Here is a 24228-nt window from a genome sequence, read left to right as displayed (position 1 = left end):
GTTCAGTGATCACGAGATGCTTCCTCATATTTTGGAACTAAAATGACTTCATTCAAAGTGAGCAACTTTAAATTTTGATATTCCACTCTTAACATTTGTGGAAAGACCTGTAGTAGGACAGCTCTTATTCTGTCTATAAAGCAGGAGCCAGAAAGAGTGCAGAGAAGGAAAGAGAAACTTGGAAGTGTGGTCCTATTTCTTAAGCAAAACAAGAGAAACCCTTCGAAGAGGGCATTACGTTTCACAGGATCTTTTAAGATTCAGGATCTTGCCTCTCCTGGCAATTTTATAGAATGAACAAATATCCACTCAAGTTGCTTTCTTCCTTACACATAATAGATTAATGAGCAGCCATCAAAGAATTGATTCTTAGTATCTAGTGACCTGAACTAGCCTGACCTGGATTCAGGCAATAATGTGAAGGCTCAAAACGAAATCTGTTGTTCCAGGTCCCCATGACTGTCCTGTATCCAGGCACGTTGTTATATTAAACATCAGCACTCAGATCATAAGAGCCACAAGGGACCACGCATCTCTAGCTTTCTCGTCTGGGTAATGCTCTTAAAAAAAATCAATGAGTTCTCATCAAATCCCATCACCACCAAGCTCTGACCTAAAGGGCAACAAAAGAAAGAGAGTTTCCACTTTGAACAAAAACAGGCCTGAGGAAGGATTTTAGGAACAAATTAAGCTAAACTTTTTCAGTGAATTAATTCACATTGGATATTGTACCTAGTATCCATGAGATAAGAAGTTTGTGGATATTAGGTACAGTATCCAATATGAATTAATTTGCTGAAAACGTTTAGCTGAGTTTTTTCTTAAAATCCTGAATCCATGAGTAAGAAGTTTGTGGGTTTCCCTGGTGTCTCAGATGGTAAAGAATCTGCCTGCAATGCAGGAGACCCAGGTTCGATCCCTGGGTGGAGAAGATCCCCTGGAGAAGGGCATGGCAACCCACTCCAGTATTCTTGCCTGGAGAATTCCATGGACAGAGAAACCTGGCAGGCTACAGTCCATGGAGTTGTACAGTTGAACATGACTGAGCGACTAACGCTTCAACTTCACTTCACTTCAAGAACCATCTTAATAATGTATTTAGAACTGGGTGATCTAACAAAACATACAGTCATATTTATCTAAAATGTTTTTCAGAGTTCCAACTTGTCTTAAAATTCTATCCCATTGCATTTTTCCTGGGATGTTTTTCTATTAAAAAAAATGGCTGTACATTCACTAATGTGATACATACTTGTTACAGGCTTACCATGTATAGAGCTTTGTGCTTGATTTTGCCCGAAATGTTGCATTTATCTATTCATTTATTTAGCAAATATTTATTGTATGTTACTATATGCGGGAAAGTGTTCTGGGTACTGGGGCTGTTGTTAAAAATGAGCATTCCCAGTGAAGCCTTTGACTCTCCAGCAACCTGGGTGCCAGTGGGGAGGCAGCGAGCCCACCCAGTTCAGTCGCTCAGTCATGTCTGACTCTTTGCGACCCCATGAATCGCAGCACGCCAGGCCTCCCTGTCCATCACCATCTCCCGGAGTTCATTCAGACTCACGTCCATCGAGTCCGTGATGCTATCCAGCCATCTCATCCTCTGTCATCCCCTTGTCCTCCTGCCCCCAATCCCTCCCAGCATCAGAGTCTTTTCCAATGAGTCAACTCTTTGCATGAGGTGGCCAAAGTACTGGAGTTTCAGCTTTAGCATCATTCCTTCCAAAGAAATCCCAGGGCTGATCTCCTTCAGAATGGACTGGTTGGATCTCCTTGCAGTCCAAGGGACTCTCAAGAGTCTTCTCCAACACCACACTTCAAAAGCATCAATTCTTCAGCGCTCAGCCTTCTTCACAGTCCAACTCTCACATCCATACATGACCACAGGAAGAACCATAGCCTTGACTAGACGGACCTTAGTCGGCAAAGTAATGTCTCTGCTTTTGAATATACTGTCTAGGTTCGTCATAACTTTTCTTCCAAGGAGTAAGCATCTTTTAATTTCATGGCTGCAGTCACCATCTGCAGTGATTTTGGAGCCCCCAAAAATAAAGTCTGACACTGTTTCCACTGTTTCCCCAGCTATTTCCCATGAAGTGATGGGACCAGATGCCATGATCTTCGTTTTCTGAATGTTGAGCTTTAAGCCAACTTTTTCACTCTTCTCTTTCACTTTCATTAAGAGGCTTTTTAGTTCCTCTTCACTTTCTGCCATAAGGGTGGTGTCACCTGCATAGCTGAGGTTATTGATATTTCTCCCTGCAATCTTGATTCCAGCTTGTGTTTCTTCCAGTCCAGCATTTCTCATGATGTACTCTGCATAGAAGTTAAATAAGCAGGGTGACAATATACAGCCTTGACATACTCCTTTTCCTATTTGGAACCAGTCTGTTGTTCCATGTCCAGTTCTAACTGTTGCTTCCTGACCTGCATACAGATTTCTCAGGAGGTAGGTCAGGTGATCTGGTATTCCCATCTCTTTCAGAATTTTCCACAGTTTATTGTGATCCACACAGTCAAAGGCTTTGGCATAGTCAATAAAGCAGAAATAGATGTTTTTCTAGAACTCTCTTGCTTTTTTGATGATTCAGCGGATGTTGGCAATTTGATCTCTGGTTCCTCTGGTTTTTCTAAAACCAGCCAGCCCACAGGCAAACAATGTTTTGTATAATTTTGTATAGTTTATATTTTGTATAATTTTGGAGAGAAGTGAGAGGTATTCACTCTTTTTGTTGTTGTTGTTTAGTCACCGAGTTGTGTCCAACTCTTTTGTGATCCCATGGACTGTAGCCCGCCAGGCTTATCTGTTTTTACCCAGCTACTAATAATGTCTGTAACAGCCACTGGGCATCTAGGCACCATGATGTAATGACTGCGTGCTTACTTTATCGAAGCCCAGTGTGGGGTCTTTTCCAGTCATCTTACGCAGTTCTCACAAGCAGACATACAGTGCACGTGTTATTGATCCTATTTATTCAGACAAAGAAACTGAAGCCCAGAGAGATTGGGTGCATTTCTTTAGTAAAGGCTAGCTAGTAATCGGTGAAGGTTTTTTGAATCAAACCCTTGCTTTCTGACCATGAATCTCATGGTTTTTCTCCGCGTTCTTACTTGATAGACATTGGATCAATCATCCACACAGTCTTTCCTTTCTACACTTCAGGTTAAGAAGCTTTCAGGAGTTGGAACAACTTTTACCAGATCACAACAGGTACAGGTTTTGCTTTTGACTTTCAAAGTGCTTTTAATAAAGCCTCCTATCTACTTAGTGGAGAAGAGAAGGAAAGGGAAAAAGCATTTCTAAAAATCACCCTTGCACACCGCATGGGTTTACATAAATCTCAGTCTTCTCGGAGCTGATTACACTTTGCAGTCTTCGTTCGGAAATGGATGAAAATTTGAGCCGGGACACAAACAGGAAGGCTCCGAGGCAGCATTAGTCTCGCAGGCACCATCTCTTTAAATAGCTCCCATGCGCTGGGAATTGTTCTCCACTCTGAGGAGAAGCTCCTTCACAGCCCCTTTTTTCTCTTGCCCGCAGAGCTGGAGGCAGCTGCGGGACAGGTCCTGGCTCCCACGTGGAGTGGGAGGCAGAACTCTGCAGGTGGGGGGGTGCAGTGGGCTGGAGGATGGCCTCCCCACCCCTGGGCCATGAGGACACCGGGCCACAGAGATGTCTTGAGTGTCCATCTCCTTTGATGGCATTCGTGACCCTCTTAACCTGCTAAGAGGTAAGTTTCAGAGCATTTCCTCAATATTTTGGGCTGTAGGCTTCCTTCTGCTAACTGGTTGTTTGTTTGTTTGTTTTTTTCCTTTCACTTAGGCAAGGAGAAAGCAGACAGTTGCTGTAACTTTTTTGTTTGTTTTAAATCCATTTTTCGGTGAATGCGTGGGTGGGGCTCATAGTTTTTTTTTATTAGATTATTGGTGCATAATATTAAGTGACAGTAAACTGTTAACTTTTGAACCTTTCACAATTTTTGTTATGGTGTGAATGTAAGTTTCTAAAGCCCAAATATAGAAGGGAAGTAGGTACGCCCTGTTACTAATTTGAGAAGACTGGTTAAAATGGGATCTTAATAGATGCTTAAAAATGAATGACTTGGAGGTGTTTTGCTTCCAGTTCCTGTTTTTGCGAGGGAGCATTTAAACTGATCTAATCTTTCCAGATGATTATCTAATCTCAGAAACATCTGCTGAGGGAGACTCCATTACCCAAGCAAGCTCTTCTACCCTTTAATGAATTTAAAATATTTCTTTGGTGGGGCTACCAGTCTTTCCTCTGATTTCATTGCTGGGGCAAATGGCGCCAAGGGGAAATGACTGAGTCTCTTGGCCTGGTTCATAGAGAAGACATGTGAGTGAGAAAGGGGTTCTCGTTTTTGTGCCTGCCCTGATCTGGCCTGCCTCTGTCCATTTCCTCTGATCTTTTCCTGCCCTCCATCTGCTTTTCTCTTAGGCACCTTCTTTGAGACACTGGTGCCTGAGTTAGAGTACACGCAACACCAAAAGTTCTGATTAAACGCAAGCCGAGGGTCTACTTCAAGAAACACGAGTGCATGCTGTCCCCAGAAGACTTCCCCAGTCTGCTTGCCTCGTTTCCTGTTTAACTCTTAGAGCACTGCTGTCTGTACAGCCACTTGTCAAGGCTACTTACCACACTTCTGTTTTCTTTTTCTGCCTTTTCTTGTCCTCTGTGTTGTCTTTGTGGGGGAAGTGAAGAATCAGGGACAATGGTTTTGTTGTTTATTTGAAATTCATTTCCTTTGAATCGGATTAGAATCATTTCCTTCACTGTTCTGGATTCTTTTTCTTTAAGTAGCATCATCTTTATATTTTGCAAGTCTGTTTTTTTGTTGTTTTTAAATTGTTTTACTAGTGTATTTTGTCATCAAAGGTAAAGTCTACTTTGGCCTCATTGAGACTTCTTTTTAGATTAGAATGTGGTAAGAAAGCCTGCTTAACTGAAATACTGGTTTTTTTGTTTGTTTATTTCTTTTTAGTTTTATCATACATTTCAGGGGGTAGTAAGCATAACCAAGGTTCATGACAGGAGATAAGTTTTCAGTGTGATATCTAGGATTGTGGAAATAGCTTGATGCACTCATTTATTTGTGAAAATAAAGTTACGTTTTTGTGCTTTGATGATTATTACTAAATAAGGAGTATGTAATTTTGAATCTTGGAAGTAATAAGGAATTTGCTTTATATTTATAAATAATTTTCAGTTTCACATTCTGTGGTTTCACTGTGATAGCCCCTGTAGTTCTGTATCTAATCACAACCCTGCCCTCTGCGTATGTGTTCTATCTTTACAAATTCGGTAAGGCCCTGGTTAAACTCTAAGCCCAGGGATGAACTGAAGAGCAACTGTGCTAATCAAAGGCAAATTTAACAAGATACAACTTCTGTTTAGATTTGAAAATATATAAACAAAGGACTTAATTTTTATGATCCTAAAGTTTAAAAAAAATCAGATGGAAAACAGAACAACAACAATGCTTAGGTTACCCAAGCAAGCACAGTTTTTGCAGATAAGGAATTCTAAAGGCAGTGGGCATAATAATGCAAGGTTCCAATAGTGAAGGTCCCAGCAAAAATCATCTGAAAGGTAATAAAATAGCTTAGAGGATGAGCTAAAAGGATATCAGTGCCCCTCTGCAATAAGCAGAATGAAAAAGTGAAGTACCAGATTTACTGGAAGGCCTCCTACTGACCCCAGCTGAGCTGAGTGCAGGAATGTGTTTCAAAGCCTGGTTAAACCCCCAGAGGTAGTGTTCTGAATCAGCCTTGCTGACGTAAACACAGACCCTGCCTGGAAATCTTCCAGAAGCAGGGAGTGAAGGCAGCTCAGTCGAGATGTGCACTATTGTTACGGTAAAGACACGGGAAGCAGAGTACTGCCGTCTTGGAGACAGAGCGCAAAAGCCTTTCAGCTCACTCTGAAGGTGTCATACAACCTGGAGGTGAGTCCACTCACAGAGAAAATAGCACTAACCCTGGCCTCCAAGTGCTTGTCTAAACAGAAGGACAGAGGATCGAGAGAAAGGGACTCATTTCTTAGTGCTAGAGAAGCCTGTGGATCATCAAAGGGGGAAAAACTATTGAGACCAAGTGAGTGCTAATGAGGTGGACTTCCATCGCTAGGCAACTTGAGTGATGAATTAATAACTAGCCTGCAAAGCTCAGGTCCCAGACAGACTCAGGTCTTGTAAGTGAGCAGGGTAAACAGGTCTTGTTTCTGTGAGCTATGAAGCTCCCTGTTACGCACTGTCTGTTTCTTATATATAGACAAGTAAATGAACACAAAGACTTCAACTGTTTTTCCTTCTCTTATGAAAATAGGCAGTAAAATTGGGGTCAGATATGTAAAAAAATCTCCTGCTTAAATGCAGTTCTCTGTTTTAGACTTTCCAGGAGTCCAGCAATCACTAGTTGGGACAAGAAAAGTCCATTATTTCGCTTTAAAGGATAGAAGGTTCCGTTATTTGTGTACTGAAATGGTATTTAACTATCGGAAACTTCTGGAATAAGTAGGTGATGGTAGAGTTGTTTTCACCTTGTTTTTCTTCTTGTTCCATGAGTTGCAATGCTAATCCCAAATAGTGCTTCCGTGAACTTGGAAAGGAGTCTTGGAGTTACGGAGATAGGAACCACATGCCAGTCCTTCCTGCTGAAGGTAGTTAGAGAGCCTGGTGTCAGGCAGCCACAGGAGTGACAGGAATAGTCAGCCAGGGGCTTCGTAGCAATATAACTGTAATTGTCATGAGGCCAGCAGAGCGTGTGCGCACTTCAGAAGATTCTTCTTGTGTAATAGTATGGTGTGCATCAGTTTCTCAAATGATTCAGTAGGTATGAATATTTTGTGCTTCCCAGGTGGCGCTAGTGGTAAAGTACCCGCCTGCCAATCCAGGAGACCTAAGAGACTTGGGTTTGATCTCTGGGATGGGAAGATTCCCTGGAGGAGGAATGGCCACCCACTCCAGTATTCTTGCCTAGAGAATCCAACGGACAGAGGAGCCTGCCGGGCTATGGTCCATAGGGTCACAAGGAGTCAGACACGACTGAAGTGATGAAGCCTGCACACACGCATGAATATTTAAGTGTATTTTAGTTCAAATATCCCAGGATTTATCACTTGATCCATCTCTGTTTGCTGCTGCTGTTGCTTGTGCTCTCCTCCTCTTTGTCCTTCTGACAAAACAAAAGGCCTAAAGCACAGCCTCCTTTTGAAATTAGGCAAGTCCGGTGGAGACCCCTTACCAGTAAAAGGTTGTAGTCCCTTCGAAGTGCATTCTAATCTATGAAATAGAACCCAAACATCAATATTAGACAATCCCATCCTAAACTTTTTCAGGAAGTAGTATAATTTCCAGAGTATCAGAAGGGTCTGAATGGGAGCTTCAATTTCAGCATCAGTCCTTCCGATGAATATTCAGGGTTGATTTCTTTTAGGATTGGCTGGTTTGATCTCCTGGAGTTTGATTGACTGGAGTCTCCAAGGGACTCTCCAGAGTCTTCTCCAGCACCGTAATTCAAAACCACATGCGTCCTTGGAGCCTTCTCCATGTCTCCAGTGCTTCCACAGCATTTCCACATGTGGTGTGGCTTCTTGATGATCTCTGTTCATCCACCCTGCTCTGAATTTACTCCCGGACATCAGCATCCTTCTCCTACGTGGTGCCCAGAGCAGAATTCCAGTTCTGCTGCGTTCAGGACAACCGTCTCCCCTTTCTTTCTGTACATCTATGGGACGTAAGACTCAATTATGTAGTTTTCTTGGCGTCCATGTCATGGTCTTGGCTTGTACTGACCTTCCATTTGGCCAACATCTCTTTGTCTTTTTCACATGATGTCTACTCATGCCAGAAAGCAGTCATCCTAAACGTGTGCAGCTGAAGTTGCAGAACTTTGTTCTCATCCCTGTTAAGTTTCATCTTGTTAGCTTCAGTTCCATTGGAGCTTCAGTCTTCCCAATGGAGAATGTCTTGACTTTGGGATTATTATCCCCAAATAATCTTTTATAGAAGTAAGGAAAATGATCTTCTGAGGGGAAAAAAAAAAAAGGTTTAATCTTTTAAAAAATTCTAATAACTCTTCCCAAAGACTGTCTCTGCTCATGTCACGTTGCTGAGGGAAACTTTAGAGGCTTTCCATGGCCTAGTGGTTAAAGGCCCAGAGCCTCTTTCTGGGGTACCTGAAGGGTCTTCCCACTGAGCCTTCTGGTGCACCACTCACCACAGTGGAGTCCTTGTCCATCCCGTCCTGTTTCTGCCCCTCCCTGGCTCTTTGGCTTTGTTCACCTGGAGCCCAGAATTCACACATGCCTCTATCTGCCTGTCTGAATCCTGCATATGTTCTCCTTGAGGGCATCCCTGAAGTTTAATAGGGAGTCATTTCTCCTTCCTTTGAGTTCCTGAAGTGTTGTCTAAAACTCGTAGCACTTACTGAATTCTACTTTATGAGAGCAGAGTGGTGTGGTGGTGCAGAGCAGAGCCCCTGAGAATGGACTGTCTAGACTGAACCCCTCAGCAGTGATATAACCATGGGTACAGGGGCGTTTCTCCCTAACCTCTGGCTGTCGCATCTATAGAATGCAGACCGTAGGACGTACCTTATAAGGTTGTCAGGAGAATTGAAACAGTTAGTACCTTTTAAAGCTCTTTCGGTGGTGCCTGCTGCACAGTAACTGCTGATAATTGTAAGCTATCTCTGTCGTCGTTTGTTTCTTCGGTCGCTAAGTCGTGTCTGACTCTTTGTGGCCTCATGGACTGCAGCATGCCGGGTTCCTCTGTCCTCCACCCGGACTTTGCTCAAACTCATGTCCACTGAGTCCGTGATGCCATCCAACCATCTTACCCTCTGTCGCCCTCTTCTCCTCCTACCTTCAGTCTTTCCCAGCATCAGGGTCTTTTCCAAGAAGTCGGCTCTTCCCATCAGGTGGCCAAAGTATTGGAGCTTCAGCTTCAGCATCAGTCCTTCCAAGTATATGCAGGATTATTTTCTTTTAGGATTGACTGGTTGGATCTCCTTGCTGTCCAAAGGACTCTCAAGAGTCTTCTCCAGCACCACAATTTGAAAGCATCAGTTCTTCGGTGCTCAACCTTCTTTATGGTCCAGCTCTCACATCCATACGTGACTGCTGGAAAAACCACAGCTTTGATTATACAGACCTCTGTCAGCAAAGGGATGCTTCTCCTTTGTGGCTCAGACGGTAAAGAATCTGCCTGCAAGGAGGAAGACCTGGGTTCAGTCCCTGGATCGAGAAGATCCCCTGGAGAAAGGAACAGCTACCCACTCCAGTTTTCTTGCCTGGAGAATCCTATGGACAGAGGAGCCTGGCAGGCCAGGCTACAGTCCATGGGCTCGCAAAGAGTCAGACAGGACTGAACGACTCACACTGTCACTTTCACTTCATCTAGGTTTGTCCCGGCTTTCCTTCCAAGGAGCAAGCGTCTTTTAATTTCATGACAGCGAATTTTACTGAAGAAGCTCAGAATAACTCATGAACGTGATTAAAAAAAAAAGTTTCAAACCATGAATATCAGAGGAAATAGGTGTGAATCGGTGGAGACAGAATATTGGCGAGGAACAGCATTTTCCCCACAGAGCCATTGTGAGATGGTCTCCAACTCGAGCCAGCACACAGATTTTTTTCCTGCTTGCAGTCAGATATCAGCCACCATTTTTATAAGCACTGTGCATGCTTACGGGTATCAGGGAGTGCTGGTAGTCTGGAGAAACATAGCCTCAATGTTATGAACTGCTTATCAACTTTGTAATTAAAATACTTAATTACTCAAAGCCTAATTTTAATCTGTGTGCCTGTAGGATCATGCCAGTTTGCATTTTGCTTTATATAGTGTGGTAAAAGAAATTGCAAACGTTTTCCTTTATTCCCTTGGGGAAAAAAAAACATCATGGTCGAACAATATCAGAAACTCATGCATTTAACTTTTGGTGTCATGGGGAGCAGCAGTCTTCAGGGGGATAACTCACTCTGACCTCGGTATTTGTTGAGGGACTCCCAAGAATCTTGTGTTGGGTTAGGTAGTGTGGAGATGTTAAGAATTATAAGATGAATGCTCTATATTCAGATTTATTTGGCGATATAGCACATAGTAAGTAAAATAATAATGTACAGCATATTATATGAAAGTTCTGTACTCAGTGAATTATTAAGTCAGTGGTATAGACAAGTGGACATTCTAAGAGCTTCAACAAGGTAATTATTAATTGCTACAAATCTGTTTCAGTTTTTTCCTCAAACTATCAAGACATTCTATTAGACTAAAGAATACAAGCCTTGAGGACATCATCAACCAACTAATACTAATATATTTGTACAAAGCGTTTCTTCTTTGAAAATTTGCTATACGTTAAATAATATATATGGATATATCTGACGATGAGGAGGATTGTAATAGCTAACACATTTTCTTAATTCTGATGTTAACCTTGCAATATTGTTACACTTTTTTTGAGAGGAGGAAAAATTGGGTCTCAGAATAGATGCATAGTATATTATATGAGTAAGAGGTAACTCTGTGATTCAGTATACATCAGTCCAAATGAAAAGCCCTCTTTCTTAACCACTGTATTCTCCTGTCTCTATTGATGCCTATTCAAGGGAACCTAAAAGCAGATGATTATGGCCAAACCTTAGTGCATGTGATTGGAGTAGGGCACGAGATAAGTCTGAAACTTGCGCTAAGGCAGGTTGTAAAGAAACTTTCATAAAAAACTAATGAGTTTGGAACATCCTGCCACAGTAGAGAACGCCTCATCAGCTGATGATTAACAAGAGAATAGTGTTATGAAACTTTTGTTTTAGCAGCTTAACTGTTGCAAGTATATGTAAAGGATACTAAACTAAGAGGAAAATATGAGAATTCCCTGGTGGTCCAGTGGTTAGGACCCTGAGCTCTCACTGCAGGGGTTCTGGATTCAATCCCCGGTTGGGGGATTAAGATCCCATAAGCTGTGTGGTGTGGCCAGAAAAATGGGGGGAGAAAAGATCTTGGGAGTTAAGATAGGTGTGCAGTAGCCAAGAGGTAGTCTAAATGTGTGCACTGGACACACATCAGCATTGAAGAAGATGGATTGAGAGATGTGTCTGAAGTAGACGCCCCCTGATTTATGGATCCATCCAGAATGGAGGGCAAAGAAGGGGAATATTGTAAAAATGGTAGGGTATATAGTGATGTCATTCCTGAAGTTGGGGGAAAATGAGTGACTACAGTTGGGAGGGGCTGAGTTCTGGACATGAGTTGCAGGTGAAGGAGAACATGTGTGTGCTTAGTTGCTCAGTCGTGTCCGACTCTTTGCGACCCCATGGACTGTAGCCCACCAGTCTCCTCTGTCCATGGGGAATCTCCAGGCCAGAATACTGGAGTGGGTTGCCATGCCCTCCTCCAGGGGATCTTCCCAACCCAGGAACCGAACCGGAGTCTCCTGCATTGCAGGTGGATTCTTTAACCATCTTGAGCCACCAGGGAAGCATACCAAAGGAGAACATACCGAAGAAGAACTTGGGATCCTGAAAGGCCAGAGCTCAAGAACAACCAGGCCAGAGATTAGTGGTCCTCAGCCTGTGAGTGTTGCCATGACATTGGATAAGGTCACTGGGAGGAGCTGGGGATGCTATGAATAGAGAGATGCTGAAAGAGGATAAAGGATACAACCCAGGAAAGACACCACTGTTGAAGGTAAGACTCTCTTCAGCAGTGTGCAAATCTGATGGCTACACCGAGGACTCAGATTAGATGTAGGTGTTTTCCAAACCTCAGTCATCGTGATTAAAAGTATTGTAAGCATCCTTCAGGGGAGCTTCCTTAGACAGTGCTAAGCCTTCGGCCATTGATCTGTACTCGTTTCAATCTCAGGGAATTGACTCTGAACTTGGGAAACAGTTTGCTCTCTGTAAATTGACTAAGGGTTGGGATCATCTGGAGATATGTGTAACTCACTCACAAGTTGGTTGGTAGATGTCCCAGCTTTTCTGTAGGACATTAGAAAATAAAGTTTGCGTGATCTAGTTTTAAAATAATTTAGCGCAGTAATGCAATCCATATGAAATGATGGACGATTCCTTAATGAGTTCCACGTTCCTTCTCAGATGTCCTGGAAACTTCACTGACAGCTTCCAGGTCCTAAAAATGCTTGATTGCATTGTGGCGTGCCCTTCCAGTAATGAGCGGTAACTGACCTAAAACTTGGTCATATCGTCCCTTCATAGACCACTGCTTAGCAATGACCACTGCATGAGAAGCATCAATGCTGCAGGTAGCCTGTGGGGAAATGCCCATGGGACAGGGCAAAGCCTTCTGTCTGCGAGGTCCTACTGCCCACGTTCGAAATCTCAGACCTTCCCCTTACCAGCTTGGAATCCTCAGGCCAGCGATGAACTCTCCTTAAACCTTTGTAAAGGAATTACGACAGTTCCTGTAATATTTTTCATGGGCTTATTGAGGATGTTCAACAGATATTTTACCCACTTTGGGCAAGAGAGTATTGTTTATAATTACTGGGTGTAAGTGCACACTGACTAGAGTTAGTTTCTCTCTTTTATTCTGTTTTTGTATGTTTGTGAGTCTTGTACTATCTGGGAATGCTCTAAGTTTCCTGAGTGTAATACAGCTCCTACATGGATGTCCTGTCAGTAATAGATTCTCTGGTGTTAGGGGACATTAGACTGTCACAGCAGTTCATTCTGGCAGGTTTGGAAGACGATACTTTTTCAGGGCATCCCTCCCTTCCTCTTACAGAATTACCACTTCACATCTGTAAGCAGAGTGCTGGCATAAGTCTACAGCTTAAGCAGGGGTCAGAAGCTCTGAGGTGCTGGACTGAAATTCTGTTACGGTCCTTTCTTTTCCAGTGCAGGTCCAAAGCATGCTTGCCCAGATGTTCCAGTAGAAGTGTTTCCTTTAATGTCCATGACTTAGAATCATGCAGACATAAAGGATCCATCCTGTTAGTTCAGTTCACTTCAGTTCAGTTCAGTCGCTCAGTCATGTCCAACGCTTTGCCACCCCATGGACTGCAGCACTCCAGGCTTCCCTATCTATCATCAGCTCCTGGAGCCTACTCAAACTCAAGTCCATTGAGTCAATGATGTCCTCCAACCATCTCATCCTCTGTTGTTCCCTTTTCCTCCTGCCCTCAATCTTTCCCAGCATCAGGGTCTTTTCCAATGAGTCAGTTCTTTGCATCAGTGGCCAAAGTATTGGAGTTTCAGCTTCAGCATCAGTCCTTCCAATGAATATTCAGTACTGATTTCCTTTAGGATTGACCGGTTTGATCTCCTTGCAGTTCAAGGGACTCTCAAGAGTCTTCTTCAACCCCACAGTTCAAAAGCATCAATTCTTCAGCACTCAGCTTTCTTTATAGTTCCATACATGGCTACTGGAAAAACCATAGCTTTGACTGGACGGAACTTTGTTAGCAAAGTAATGTCTCTGCTTTTTATTAAATGCTGTCTAGGTTGGTCATAGCTTTTCTTTCAAGGCTCAAGCGTCTTTTAATCTCATGGCTGCAGTCATCATCTGCAGTGATTTTGGAGCCCCCCAAAATAAAGTCTGTCACTGTTTCCCCATCTATTTGCCATGAGATGATGAGACCAGATGCCATGATCTTAGTTTTTTGAATGTTGAGCTTTAAGCCAACATTTTCACTCTCCTCTTTCACTTTCATCAAGAGGCTCTTTAGTTCTTCTTTGCTTTCTTCCATAAAGGTAGTATCATCTGCATATCTAAGATTATTGATATTTCTCCAGGCAATCTTGATTCCAGCTTGTGTTTCATCCAGCCCTACATTTCACATGATATACTCTGCATATAAGTTAAATAAGCACGGTGACAATGTACAGCCTTGTCCTACTTCTTTCCCAATTTGAAACCAGTCTGTTGTCCCATGTCCAGTTCTAACTGTTGCTCCCTGACCTGCATACAGATTTCTCAGGAGGTAGATTAGGTGGTCTGGTATTCCCATCTCTTGAAGAATTTTCCACCGTTTGTTGGGATCCACACAGTCAGAGGCTTTGGCAAAGTCAATAAAGCAGAAATAGATGTTTTTCTAGAACTCTCTTGCTTTTTCGATGATCCAGCAGATGTTGGTAACTTGATTTTTAGTTTCTCTGCCTTTTCTAAATCCAGCTTGAACATCTGGAAGTTCACGGTTCATGTACTGTTGAAGCCTGGCTTGGAGAATTTTGAGCATTACTTTACTAGCGTGTGAGATGAGTGCAATTGTGCGGTAGTTTGAACATTCTTTGGCATTGCCTTTCTTTGGAATTGGAATGAAAACACCTTTTCCAGTCCTGTGGCCACTGCTGAGTTTTCCAAATTTGCTGGCATATGGAGTGTAGCACTTTAATAGCATCATCTTTCAGGATTTGAAATAGCTCCACTGGAATTCCATCACCTCCACTAGCTTTGTTCGTAGTGATGCTTCCTAAGGCCCACTTGACTTTGCATTCCAGCATGTCTGGCTCTAGGTGAGTGATCACACCATCGTGGTTATCTGGGTCTTAAAGATATTTTTTGTATAGTTCTTCTGTGTATTCTTGCCATCTCTTCTCAATATCTTCTGCTTCTGTTAGGTCAATACCATTTCTGTCCTTTACTGTGCCCATCTTTACATGAAATGTTCCCTTGGTATCTCTTAATTTCTTGAGGAGATCTCTAGTCTTTCCCTTTCTATTGTATTCCCCTATTTCTTTGCACTGATCACTGAGGAAGGCTTTCTTATCTCTCCTTACTGTTCTTTGGAACTCTGCATTCAGATGTGTATATCTTTCCTTTTCTCCTTTGCCGTTCGCTTCTTTTCTTTCCTCAGCTATTTGTAAGGCCTCCTCAGACAACCATTTTGCCTTTTTAAATTTCTTTTCCTTGGGAGGGGCATCCATTTTGCCTCTTGAATTTCTTTATCCTGTTAGTAGGCTGTTAAAAAATCAAATGTAGTTTGGATGCAGGTATTATTGAAGGATGCACTGTGTATTCATATAGGTGAGTGAGTGAAAGTTGCTCAGTCATGTCTGACTCTGTAACTCTATACAGTCCATGGAATTCTCCAGGCCAGAATACTGAAGTGGGCAACCTTTCCCTTCTCTAGGGGCTCTTCCCAACCCAGGGATCAAACCCAGGTCTTCCGCATTGCAGGCAGATTCTTTACCAGCTGCTGCTAAGTTGCTTCAGTTGTGTCCGACTCTGTGCAACCCCATAGACGGCAGCCTACCAAGATCCCCTGTCCCTGGGATTTTCCAGGCGAGAATACTGGAGTGGGTTGCCATTTCCTTCTCCAGTGCATGAAGGTGAAAAGAGAAAGTGAAGTCGCTCAGTTGTATCTGACTCTTAGCGACCCCACGGACTGCAGCCTAGCAGGCTCCTCTGCCCATGGGATTTTCCAGGCAAGAGTACTGGAGTGGAGTGCCATGAGCCAATCATATATCACGTTATCTGGGAAATTCCCACAAATTGCAGTATTCAGATAGACATGGAATCTCTACAAAGCAAGCAGAAGTGTCCTCCTCGGGTTGCTGATCAGCGTTGTGGAATTTCCATGATAGAAAATGAATAATAGTGCTGGCAAAGTGGGCATTTTCAGGAATGGAAACCATTTATCACATTTTCTTGGATAGAGCAAGATTGCGAGAATCTGTACCATTGCACAAGTTGGTTTTTGCCAACCGAGTAGCAATACTGTGTTTATGTTCAGAGCTCACCAGGCTGTTCTTATTAGAATTCCACAAAGCTTCAGCATGTGGCTCCCAGGGTACAGTTATGCCAGGATCCCCAGACAGCTGATTTATGAGCGAGGTCTGCTATGGTGCTAGAGCAAAGGTCACATTCAGTCACAGAAATGTTTTATTGCTCTCGTGAAGCATTTTGACCATTATCTTCCTTATCAGGATGAGATGGTTGGACTGCATCACTGACTCAATGGGCAAGAGTTTGAACAAACTCTGGGAGATAGTGAAGGACAGGGAAGCCTGGCATGCTGTAGTCCACGGGGTCACGAAGAGTCCGACACAGGATGCAATTTAGCAACTGAACAAGTCCTTATCAGGAAAGACGTTTAGTTAGTGATGAAAATCCATTAGTAGTGCCTGTGACAATTATTTATTGCTTCGTAATTACTCTGGCCAGTGTGTGTTTTTCTAACAACTCTCTGGCAGAAGAGCAACCATCCCTCTACAAGAGAAAAGCCAGGGTGTCACTCTCAGGGAACTCAAAAGTGAGTGAAGTCGCTCAGTCGTGTCCGACTCTTTGCGACCCCATGGATGTATAGTCTGCCAGGCTCCTCCATCCATAGGATTTTCCAGGCAAGGGTACTGGAGTGGGTTGCTGTTTCCTTCTCCAGCTTATGTAGAAGAGATCCTTAAGAACTGGGACAGTTCAGGAAGCTGCAGCGGGAAAACGAAGCTGCACTGAAAGACATCATGAAGAAAAGGCTAGCACAAGGGTCCGGTCCGGCCGGGAAGCCAGGAGCTTCCGGCCGTGCAGCGTGTGTCCTGGGACATGACCGTGTCTGTCACCTCTCAGGCAGGACCTGGCAGCTGGAAAGGCAGGTGGTTCCAGGCAGTGTTGCTGCTCACAGCACGTGGGCTGGACCTGTGAGACCCTCCCAGCTCTGAGTCAGAGCTCACGTAGGACTGAGATGAAGGCCAGAGGGCCAGCCAGGATCTGCTTGTCCATTGCTGGCACAGGGCAGACCACGGGGCTGCTTTTTCTGGATAGGATTTGACCTTCACTGAATATTCACATAGAACATTTAAGCGGTAGAGGCTAAGAAAAATCAACCACTTGTAATGCATATGAACTTCACAGTCACAGGACATAGCTGTTCATTATTTCTGGCAACACAGTTTGTATTCTAACTCCAAGCCCCCATTTCTGACAGACAGCAGAATAAATGAATTGAGTCACGGCCACAGCCCATCCGCCTCGTCTGATTTCAGGCCAAGTTGCTTCTGGTTAAGAGGAATATTTGGGATCCTTCCCCTCCACGACCTTCCTTCCCCTCCCTGTAGCACCGCCTCTGTAGGGGCGTCAGGGACCTCGGTTCTGGACTCCGCTTCCCCTCCCCTGACTTCTTGGGACCGGGAGCTGAGCCCTGACCCCAGTGGACTCAGAGGCAGTGCTCCTGGAATGTAGGCGTGGATCTGTGGCAGCTCCCACCTGGCTTCCTGGTCTAAACTACCTGCTGGGCATCATCGCCTGCCATCAGGACCTGTACCTCAAGCCAGCAGTGTCTTGTTAGATGTAGAATCTGTCAGTCTCCTCTCTCAGCTAAAATTGGCACCTTTCAGCAAGGCAGGGAATCCGTGAGCCCATCCACCTTAGCCCCCCAGGCTCCGCTATCCAGATTCTTCTTGCCCTCTCTCAGTCTCTGCATCTGCCTTCCTTAATGATTAAAGACGGGAAGTAGGGAATAGCGTCTTCCTAGAGCCTCCCAGATTTGGGGGGAAGCCTGTGATCCCGACTCTCATCTGGTACGCGGGGCTTTATTTTGGGGATGGGACGCAGTGCGCAGCCTCTAACTACACTTTTTTCCTCTCTTAAGTCTTCCCTTTTCCCCAGTTTGGAGTGGGGTGGTAAAACAAACAAACAAAACTCGTTCTGCCAGTTCATATTTCTTTTCAAAACTATTTCTGTCTCTCATTTGAACTAAAGCCAAGAATTTGGAATCCTTATTTACTGGTTTTCTTTTTTTTTTTTTCCTTCTGACAGTTGACCCTGGGGCAAGTGGTGAACTAGCTACCCCGTATCTCTTGGAATATGGACTTAGGGAAGGAGGTGGAGGTGGCGAAGAGGGGACTCATTCATCAACAGTATATCATAACATCCTGGCAAAGGGCAACCAGAGCTGACTCAGGAATCGAGGTCCAGACTGGGTTCTCTCTTCCTTGGGAGCCCAGCCATCTCTGATTGCCCTCCACACTCGAGAAGGACTGTGTCACACCCCTCAGGGTTGTGAGGTGACACTGTCTTTTAGTGTGAAAGACGCTGCTTTTTAGCATGTTGAAAATCCAATTAATGCAGATGTAGTTTTTCCCATTTTTTAGTGTTTGCCTGAGAGCCTTGATTAGAGCTCTCATGAGGAACCATGTGTGTATTCTTTGTGTGTAAGTATAGATGTATACACACACATATATAATTTTTATCATATTTCTCTAACAAACTTCTGGTTGGATTTTTTAGGAGCTAGCATTTATTGTGCTTGTTGTTTCTGATTTTCCTCAGGTCTGCTTGCTTCCCCAGATCTTGAAATTCCACCAGTAATATTGCGTCTAACTTTTAAAAAGGAGTTGGAGGGTTTTAGACAAAGTGTCTCTTAAGACTAGAGTGAAGGCTGGTCCTCTTGCCTGCCCCCAGCCCCAACCTGCTGGTCCTGTTTCTCTGAGAGATCCTGGGCCCTCTCTGTTCTTAAGTCCCTGGGCTGGTCTTCTAATGGCTTCCCAGGACTTTGTTTCTGCCCTTGCCTCAGGCAGTCAGCTTGTTTTTCTTTTATCTTCCAAGTTGCCCCTGTTTCTCAAGCCCCTTGAGAATCTTCTCCTAAAGATTGCCTACAGAATCAGCACAGACTCTCGCAGTCTTTTCTCATGTAGCCCCCTTAGACGAGTCCGGACTCCTGTTTTAATAGTGTTTACTTTGAACCACGGGAAATAGTAACTTGCTAAATTGAAGTTCCTGTGTCCGCTGGCTCCCTGTGCTGGTCACCCCGTCCTCTGTTCTTCGTTCTGGGTGGCTCTAGAGGCTCACCCCCTGGCCCCCTGGTCCTCCAGTTGCATCCAACCAGTGGGAGGCAAGGGAGGGGATCAGAAGATGGGAAGGGAGTGAGGCTGGGACCTCCATTCTCTGTCCTTGTCCCTGGGAGATGCCTTTGCTCCTCCTTTCAAGATACTCAGGAACAGAGCGCTTTTCATGACCCTGGGCTATTGTTCCTATTCCAGCCTCGAAGTTCTTCAGTCCTAGAAAACTGCCTCTCCCTCCCTTTGCCTCTTTTGGTCTGGGGCTTGTGTTGGCGCATCCTCTTGGTTCCAAGTCCTCAGGTCCTTAATCTCTTGTTGGCGTCCCTGAATGCTACTCACATAAGGGCTGCTCAGTTAACCTGTTTGAGTTTGCTTCTTCTACTTCTTTCCACGACCCCAGTTGAATTCATGAGTTACAGACATTCAGAGCACAGGTCCTGAGGCAGCCTTGCTGCTTGAGGTGTGTCTGAACTGTGGACCAGCACATCTGTAACCTCCTGGGAGCTTGTTAGAAGACCAGGCTCTAGAATTCTGACTCAGACTTCCTGAATCAGAAGCTTCGTTCTAGCAAGATTCCCAAGTGATTTATGTGTACCTTAGAAACTGGGAAGCCTTGCTCTAAAGGTAAGTTCCTTCTCAGGAAGTAAGTGGCCAGGACTCCTGTTGGGTTGAGGCTTGTTTCTCTGAATGTCTCCTTCATTTCATTATAGGGACAGTCTACAACTCTCCTGGCTCCTCTTGTCCTGCTTCCAACCTCCTCATCCTGAGCAAAGCTCACATCCCTCTTAGCCTCTTTGAACTTGTTTATGGGTCTTGCACACATAGGGCTTCCCTAATGCTCAGTTGGTAAAGAATCTGCTTACAATACAGGAGAGGCGGGTTCAATCCCTGTGTCAGGAAGGTCCCCTGGAGAAGGAAATGGCTACCCACCCAGTATTCTTTGGTTCACTCTCAGCCCATGGAATGTCAGTGGGAAAGTCCATGGACAGAGGAGCCTGGTGGACTGCAGCCCATGAGGTCGCAAAGAGTTGGACACAACTTAGCGACAAAACCACCACCGCCATTGGACACATTGTCAACCTTAGGTCCTGTCTAGGTGTTAAGAATAAAAAGAATAAGATGGCATCTCCTTGCTCTGAGCTGGATTTAGTGACAGAATGAAGACTTGTTCACAGTCAGTGTCAAGACAGTAAAAGGTACAGGCTTGTAACAGAGACGGGAACAAAATGTGGTGGTAAAAAGGCCAAAGTATCAAAACTGCTGAATGTGAGGAAGTCTGTCTATAAAATTCTATGAAAAGCCTTGTGTTTTCCGATTTTAGTCACATTTGAAAGTCTTGAGGACAGATATCCGGTTGTAATCCCCTGTCCTCGGACTTTATCCTAATGTCACTTTTGACAAATAGCAGCGTCTCTCCCAGGACCAGCCAGCAGTCTGCCGAGTCAGTCTTGTTTGTACTGAGGTGTCTGCTGAGCAGCAAATGCCCACGGCCAGCCAGATCCCTAAGGACATGAAGGAGACGATTTTTTTCTGAAAGGAAATTCACGAAGGGAAAACCAACTGATTACCTCCTAAGCTGTCTTTGGAATTAATTTCAGTGCTTGTTAAAGAATCTAAATCTCCCTTTCATAAGGTTCTCACTGGAGTTCCTAATGAGGCCCTCATCCTTTGTCACCTGTAAGCAGCTCTCCCACTCAAGACTGCATAATTCATGTAAATAAAATAACACAGATGCCAAATTTTCCAAGCAGAATGGGGAGGGGGCGATTTTTATACCATTATGATTTTTCAAGAGAAGAAATACCAGATTTGGACTATGAATATTGATTTAACCATTCATTTATTCATCCTTTCTTTTAAGAGAACCAGGTGTGTCACTCAACACATACTCATTACTTGTTAATAAATTCATCTTTCTCATTTTTCTAGATTCCACATATATAAGCAATATTAAATGGTATTTGTTTTCTGTTTCTGGCTTACTTCACTCTATATGACAGTCTCTATTTCCATCTGTGTATCTGCGGATGGCATAATTTTGTTCCCTTTCATGGCTCAGTAATATTTCATTGTATATAAGTACCACATCTCTTTTATCATTCTTCTTTCGATGGACATTTCGGTGCTTCCATGTCCTGGCTTTGTAAATAGTGCTGTATTGAACATTGGGATGCATGTATGTTTTTGTATTATGGTTTTCTCCAGGTACATGCCCAGGAATGCAATTGCTGGGTCATATGGTATAAATTTCACCAAGATCTTTTTTAACCCATCTCTTAGAGTAGTGAAAATGAAGACAAACATAAACAGATGGGACCTAAACTTAAAAAGCTTTTGCATAGCAAAGGAAACCATAAACAAGAAGAAAAGACAGTCCTCAAAATGGGAGAAAATATTTGCAGATGAAGCACCTGACAAAGAATTAATCTCCAAAATATACAAACAGGTCATGAAGCTCAATATAAAAAAAAAAAAAAAATCCAATCAGAAACTGGACGGAAGACCTAAATAGACATTTCTTCAAAGAAGTCACACAGATGGCCAAGAAACACATGAAAAGATGCTCAGCATCACTAATTGTTAGAGAAATGCAAATCAAAACCACAGTGAAGTATATTACCTCACACCAGAGTGGCCATCGTCCAAAAACCTACAAACAGTAAATGCTAGAGAGGGTGTGGAGGAATGGAAACCCTCCTACACTGTTGGTGGGAGTGTAAACTGATACAGCCACTGTGGAGAACAGTATGGAGGTTCCTTAAAAAAACTGGAAACAGAATTACCACTTGCAGGCTTCCCAGGTGGCAAAGAACCTGCCTGCCAGTGCAGGAGATATAAGAGACCTGGCTTTGATCCTGGGTCGGGGAGATCCCCTGGAGAAGGAAATAGCAACCCACTCGATTTCTTGTCTGGAGAATCTCATGGATAGAGGAGCCTGGCAGGCTACAGTCCACAGCGTCGCACAGAGGTGGACATAACTGAAGCAACTTAGCATGCATGCATGCCACTTTTTAGGAATGAGTTAACAGTGACAATAATTATGAAGGTATTCACTTCCTCCTGTGAGTCTGATCTGCAGCTGGGGAAAGATGTTTTCGCGTACGCAAGTGATTCTCAACAGTGGGAACTTTTAAAAAAGATTGATACTGACATCTGGGCTGCGCCCCTTTGACGATTCAGTTGATCTGGAATGTGGTCTGGGCTTTAAGACTGTAAAAGCTGTATGTGCAGAGTGATACCCCAGTGCTTCCTGTAAGTGCTTTGCTTTACTACTCAGGGACTCAGATTTAACCAAAGTGTTAAGCACAACTCTCAAAGACTCATCTATTGTAAATACATAGGCACCAAGTATTATTTTAATGTAAAAGCTTAGTTCATCTTTTCTAACACTCTGTACCACTTATATCAATCATTGATTGATCCAGCTGCCATTTCCTCCTAACTAACTTGAATTAGTGTTCTTCTTTTGGCACATTCTGGTTCCTTCTACCTTTTGTCTTGTCAGAAACTTGGCTTCAGCTCCTGCAAGCCAGCTGGGTATGTGAGGTGCTTGTTGCACACAAACTCAGCATCAGGGCTTAGAACACAAAGATGACTAAAACACAGTGTTTTCCCAGGAAGAGGAACTCTTGCAGTCATTTCTCTCTTATACCAAGAGATAAGTGCTAACATGGAGCATCCACAATGATATTTGGGAAGAGAGTTTGAGTGGCTGCTAACTCTGTTGGCAAAAGCTCCAGGGCTGTAATGGCATTTCAATAGAGTCTTAAAGGATAAATATGCTATTTGACCTGGCAGCAAAAGAGAAAAAGGACATTCTTGTCAGAGAAAACAGCCTTGCAGAAAATGCTACAGTCCACGGCGTGTTCAAGCAAAAGCGGCAGGTTTCTGTTTGTTGGTGCGGAATTGCAGGGGACAAGGCTGAAAAAACAGACTTGGGAGAGCAGTTCTCTGATCTTTTCATGACATGCCTATGCATTTGCTCCTCGACCTTTGCCCTGCCAGGGAGCTAGTGGGAAGGGACAAATCTATGCTTTGAAAACCTTCATCTCAATGCAGCATGGAAGATGGACAGAGGGGAAAATACCCAGGAAGGAAGGCTGTCACAAATAATGGGACGATGGTCCAGACACTGTTGACAAGGCTTGAAAAGGATTTAAAGTAATTCCTTATAGGAAAAACCTGAGCATGGTGGAAAATCATGAAGATAATGGAAAAACAAAACCATGAGGGGAAAATACAAATCATCTATACTCCTTTGCCCAGAGATAACCACCATTAGTGGATTCATTCCAGTCATTTTTCCCTGCATAATTTATATGGTTAAGATAATTTTAGAGCCTGATTTTTCATTTAACGCTATGAGAAGCAGTCTTATTATAATAAAGACATCCATTAGCATAACTTTAATGGCTGCAAAATCACTTTTGGATGGTTGCACAATAAAAATACCAAACCGTTCCCTTAACTGGTTACTTCCAAATTTTCGTAAATAACCTTCTATTTAGCAACTTTGTGCCTAAAGTTGTATAAATTAACTATTTTATAGGCTATATAACAAGTAAAATCAATGAGTTAAGCAACACTTAAGTTGTCTTTAATGCTGCTTCCTGTATTTTAGAAAAAGTGCAAACACATGTGCTCTAAATTTTAGACATATAGCCATTTGGCAAATAAGTGTTAGTCAAAGCTGTCAAAGTAAGCAGGGGACATAAATCAGTTAAAAAGGTGGGGGGGTGCAGATGAAACTCGGAGCACTGCAGCTTAGAGTTGGGTATAAAGGAATCAGTAAAATAGAGTAAGAAAGGGGCTCAGGAGGATCAGGAGATAGCTTGTCCAAGGAGCCAGGAATGAGAGATTTTCCAGAGAAGAAACAATGGCTACAACCCTGGCTTTCAACTTTATCAGACAAATTTATTCCATTTATCATCCCATGATGAAATTTACCGATAACATGCTCTGCTTGTGCAAGCAGCACCAAGTGTTAGTCACTCAGTTGTGTCTGTTTGCGACTCCATGGACTCTTGTTGCCCACCAGGCTCCTCAGTCCATGGACTTCTCCAGGCAAGAATACTGGAGTGGGTAGCCATTCCCTTCTACAGGGGAATCTTCCTGACCCAGGGATTGAACCCTGGTCTCTTGTGTTGCAGGCAGATTCTTTACCATCTGAGCCACCAGGGAACTTGTGCACATAATGTTAAACATCAACATAGTGCTCCAACTGTGAGATAAAAAAAAAAAGTATATTTTATATAACAAATATTTCAATGCATAAACGTTGGGACACGACTCAAGCAGATGGGACTATGAAGGAGTTGGATGGCTGCTCTGATGGGCAGAGTCAGCATGGATGGGGCCTCTGCACGTGGAAATCAGGCTGCCTGGGCTTCCTGCTGCCTTGCTGCATAGGACTTGAATTGCCAGAACGGTAAATATTCGAACAAAACAAAGTATAGTTTTCCCTCCACTTA

The 24228-nt window shown here is 43.5% G+C and overlaps 1 protein-coding gene across 4 annotated transcripts in view; it reads left to right on the top strand.

Moving 5' to 3' along the window:
• The window catches only part of ARHGAP28 (Rho GTPase activating protein 28), a 142380-nt gene that overhangs the window by 32926 nt on the left and 85226 nt on the right, over window positions 1–24228 (top strand). Inside the window, exon 1 of one of the 4 annotated variants that reach the window (XM_040264653.1) lies at window positions 3531–3734. The exons of the other annotated variants lie outside the window; for them this stretch is intronic. The gene's annotated coding sequence lies outside the window, so the exon portion shown is untranslated. Of the gene's footprint in view, window positions 1–3530; window positions 3735–24228 lie in introns of those variants that run through there. 4 annotated transcript variants of the gene reach the window in all.

Source organism: Oryx dammah, unplaced genomic scaffold (assembly GCF_014754425.2).
Source record: "Oryx dammah isolate SB20612 unplaced genomic scaffold, SCBI_Odam_1.1 HiC_scaffold_22, whole genome shotgun sequence".
Taxonomy (NCBI): domain Eukaryota; kingdom Metazoa; phylum Chordata; class Mammalia; order Artiodactyla; family Bovidae; genus Oryx; species Oryx dammah.
The sequence above is the reverse complement of the archived record's forward strand: the minus strand, read 5'-3'. Positions and strand labels throughout refer to the sequence as shown.